This window comes from Schistocerca nitens, chromosome 5 (assembly GCF_023898315.1).
Source record: "Schistocerca nitens isolate TAMUIC-IGC-003100 chromosome 5, iqSchNite1.1, whole genome shotgun sequence".
Lineage (NCBI taxonomy): Eukaryota > Metazoa > Arthropoda > Insecta > Orthoptera > Acrididae > Schistocerca > Schistocerca nitens.
The window spans coordinates 415,012,026-415,016,804 of record NC_064618.1 but is presented as its reverse complement, the minus strand read 5'-3'; the positions used below and the strand labels follow the sequence as shown (position 1 = coordinate 415,016,804).

Here is a 4,779-nt window from a genome sequence, read left to right as displayed (position 1 = left end):
CCTCTCTGCCTTTCTTTCTTTGCTTAGAACTGGTTTTCCATCTGAGATCTTGATATTCATACAAGTGGTTCTCTTTTCTCCAACGGTCTCTTTAATTGTCCTCTAAGCAGTATCTCTCTTACCCCTAGTGATATATGCCTCTACATCCTTACATTTGTCCTCTGGCCATCCCTATTTAGCCATTTTACACTTCCTGTCGATCTCAATTTTCAGACGTTTGTATTCCTTTTTGCTTGCTTCATTTAGTGCGTATTTATATTTTCTTCTTTCATCAATTAAATTCGCCGGCCCTTGTGGCCGTGCGGTTCTAGGCGCTTCAGTTTGGAACCGCGTGGCCGCCACGGTCGCATGTTCGAATCCTGTCTCAGGATGTGTGTGATGTCCTTAGGTTAGTTAGGTTTAAGTAGTTCTAAGTTCTAGGGGACTGATGACCACAGATGTTAAGTCCCATAGTGCTCAGAGCCATCAATGAAATTCAATATCTCTAGGATTTCTACTAGCTCTCGTCTTTTTACCTACTTGATCCTCTGCCGCCTTCACTGTTTCATTTCTCAAAGCTACCCATTCTTCTTCTACTGTATTTCTTCCTCCCGTTCTTGTCAATCGTTACCTAATGCTCTCCCTGAAACTCTCTACAACCTCTGGTTCTACCAGTTTATTCAGGTCCCATCTCCTGAAATTCCCATCTTTTTGCAGTTTCTTCAGTTTTAATATACAGTTCATAACCAATAGAATGTGGTCAGAGTTCACATCTGCCCCTGGAAATGTCTTATAATTTAAACCCTGGTTCCTAAATCTCTGTCTCACCATTATTTAATCTGCCTGAAACCGTCATATGTCTCCAGACCTCTTCCACGTATACAGCCTTATTTCACGATTCTTAAACCAAGTGTTAGCTATGGTTAAGTTATAAAAACTAACTAACTTTGCCCGAATAGGCCACGAATCCTCAGCCCACAGGCTTCAATGGATGCGTATATGGAGCGGCATGTGCTCAGCACACCGCTCTCCCGGGCGTACGGCAGTTTACGAGACCGGAGCCGTTACTTCTCAATCCAGTAGCTCTTCAGTTTCCCTCACAAGGGCTGAGTGCACCCCGCTTGCCAACAGCGCTCGGCAGACCGGATGGTCACCCATCCAAGTGCTAGCCCAGCCCAACAGCGCTTAACTTCGGTGATCTGACGAGAACCGGTGTTACGACTGCGGCAATGCCGTTGGCATGATTAAGTTATGTTCTTTGCAAAATTCCACCAGGCGGATTCCTCTTTCATTCCTTACCCCAACCCATATTCAGCTACTACTTTTCCTTTTCATCCTTTTCCTACTCTCGAATTACAGTCCTCCATAACTATTAAATTTTCGCCTCCCTTCACTATCTGAATAACTTCTTTTATCTCATCGTACATTTCTTCAATCTCATTTTCATCTGCGGAGCTAGTTGACATATAAACTTGAACTACTACGGTAGGCGTGGGCTTCGAGTCTGTCTTGGCTACAATAATGCGTTCACAATGCTGTTCGTAGTAGCTTACCCACGCTCCTATGTTTTTAGACATTATTAAACCTACTCCTGCATTACCCCTATTTGATTTTGTATTTATAACCCAGTATTTATCTGTCCTCGATCCTGCCATCGATCTTCACTAATTCCCACTATATCTAGCTTTATCCTATCCATTTCCCTTTTTAAATTATCTAACATACCTGCCCGATTAAGGGATCCCACATTCCACACTCCGATATTTAGAACGCCAGTTTTGTTTCTCCTGATCACGACGTCCTCCTGAGTAGTCCCCGCCCGGAGATCCGAATGATGGACTATTTTCCCTCCGTAATATTCTACCCAAGAGGACGCCATCATCATTTAACCATACAGTAAAGCTGCATGCTCTCGAGAAAAATTACGGCTGTAGTTTCCCCTTGCTTTCAGCCGTTCGCAGTACCAGCACAGCAAGGCCGTTTTGGTTAATGTTACAAGGCCAGATCAGCCAATCATTCAGACTGTTGCCCCTGCAACTACTGAAAAGGCTGCTGCCCCTCTTCAGGAACCATACGTTTTTGTGGCCTCTCAACAGATACCCCTCCGTTGTGGTTGCACCTACGGTACGGCTATCTGTATCCCTGAGGCACGCAAGCCTCCCCACCAACAACAACGTCCATAGTTTATGGGAGGAGCCCTGACTGCAGATATATGTCTCATGATGAGCTGCTCACCATTGTATCCCCATTCTCTGTAACTTTGCGCGAGCTGGATCGCTGGTATCATTGGATGTAACGTGTGACTCCTTCCCTTGATTATATGAGGCATTTTACAATCACCCTCTGTAACCTCTTTTCAATACTTGACATCTGCTTTGTCTTGGTTTGGCTATGGTTTATCCTTCGGGTTGCCACTTCGCAGTCAGTATTTAGCTGTCGACTTGGGCAAGTTTAGAAAGGGCGAAATGTCCCTGATGGAAGTGTTACTCAGCTGACATCGCGTGACTAGTCCACATTAGGAGTCACTGAGCTCTCCTGAGCGAACCATTCAGCTGTTAGTGCTCCGCTACTGACAGCACGATGCCCTCCACCTCCTTGTACCCTGGCGGGTCCGTCTCTCGTGGCATCTAGCGGCCATTTCCGCACCACATACGGGTGTCGGGATACTTGTGGTCATGTAGCGTATCTCTGTGTGCCTCTTATCGGGATCTCGAATGACTACCACCCTTTAATGCGCCATTGCGGGCATCCCCACTGTGTCTCGCCATAGTGCACCGGTCGGTGCGACTTGGGGACAGCAGTTCGTGACAGCGCGGGGTTCGTGACCCGGAGGCAAGGCAGGAGCCGGCGTGGCGGCCGCGGAGTGCCCGGAAATGACAATGCGGCCGCGATCTGCGCGCTTCTTACCGGGAACGCTCCCCGCGGAGTCGACGACCCTCACAAATACCTCCTGCTCAGCCGCTCGTCTTTGTGTTTCCCCTCGCTGCCGTTCCCACTGTTCGCGATGCTTACTTATTCTGTCCCCCTGTAGTCGCCGGCCAACACCTGACGCAAATGTTCTTTTCTTCGAAGACGCCGTTAGCCAGCGTCCTGTTTTGATGATAATGCACAAACATTATATAGTCGTATTTGCAAGTTTCTTACTGTCACTGTACTCGGTGGAACCCTGGGCGTCTGTCTTTGAGTTGGGTGTGTAAATAAACTGCAGTTTCATTCCCCATGAATAACCAATACCACTTCTTCCGCAATGCTGTCACGTTTAAGTTTCGCAAGCATGTCTAAACATTTCCAAAGGCATACAACTATACATCAGAAAAAATTAACAGCACGAAAGGAAAACAGAAAAAAAGTACTAGAGTTAATATGGTAAAACAACTTAATTAGTTAGAAGTAGAATATGTCATTTTTACTTATTTTTATCAAAGAATTATAGCATTTTCCCAACAAGTAAGGCGACAAATGATACTAATAGCGGCGATTTCAAGGTTTAAGGAGCTTATAGTGAGTTTTCTTGCCTCTTTATTTATGGGTCGTTGGATTTTATTCCATTACCAAGAATGGGAAACTAAGGTATATTACTCATATTTGTAAATTATAAACAAGTTCACTTCAATGCATAATTTTCAGTGTCAGAAAGAGGATTTGGTGTTTCAGCTGCAGGGTTGTAAGTTAAGGTTGTGTAATTTAATTTATTTTCTGTTTAGCATAAGATAACATAATTCCAACATAGATCCACTTTTCTTCTTTCTATGTCTGCTAGTTGGTTGTGCTAGTATTTGCTACTGCTGTGAGCAATTCTTATTAGCCTAATTTCTACAAGGTTATTTCCAAACTGTCACGTGATTCATGGAATGCTATAAGCATAACATATTGTTTTGTCTGGCTGAGCTTCGTAAAGCCCAAGGGGGCGAAAATACTTAAGCGCTTCTAACAAACTAAAGTGAAAATTTCAGACTTACGAACACCAACCTCATGCATAAAAATCTTTTCTGTATCACAATTAAAATATATTAAATCTGCTTTTATTTTCTCGAAAATGCTCTTATTCTGGACCATGACTAAGCTTACTGCAGTTACCTTCTGCAAAACTTATTCTGAAACAAATAACACATATCCGTCAAACATTAAAATTATAACAATAATACGGGACGGGCAGCACTTTTCTTTCTCGGCTAATTTCGGTGGAAAATGCGGAATTTGCTGTGGGACATCGTGGAATTTTCCCGGTTCAGCTCTTACAGTCTCAAAAACTTCCGATAGGTGGCGGCGCTGTACGTAACCTGCAATATGGATTCCGTAACGGAGGTGCATTCCGATCAGAGAGCTATGTGTGAGTTACTTTTGCCAAAAAACGAGAGCATAACAGATATTCGTAGGCGCTTGCAGAATGTCTACTGGGACCTGAAAGTGAACAAGAGCACGGTGGATTTTTGGGAGGGACATCATCGCATCAAGGTCCCGCATGCCGGACGGCCGCACACATGCTCAGGATATTGGAGAAACGGCGTAAGCGTTTTCGCCGCCACAAAAATGCAAAAGAACTTCTTATTCTCCATCACAGCGCAAGGCCACCACAAGTCCGTGCACCAGAGAGGAGACCACAAAACTTCATTTTACTTTTCTTCTTCACATACCCTACAGCCCGGATCTCGCACCTTTGGACTTTCTTCCTTTTGGCCCAATGATGGATGCTCTCCGCGGAAAGCCGCAAGTGCATGATGGGGAGGTTATTGAGGCAGCAAGACGTCGACTCCGACGACGACCACTAGAGTGCCACCATGAGGGCATACACGCCCTCCC

At 44.9% G+C, this 4,779-nt stretch overlaps 1 pseudogene; it reads right to left on the bottom strand.

The window, feature by feature from the left end:
• Positions 1-1,101: 1,101 nt before the first annotated feature.
• On the bottom strand, positions 1,102-1,219 carry LOC126261099 (5S ribosomal RNA; annotated as a pseudogene).
• Positions 1,220-4,779: the final 3,560 nt, after the last annotated feature.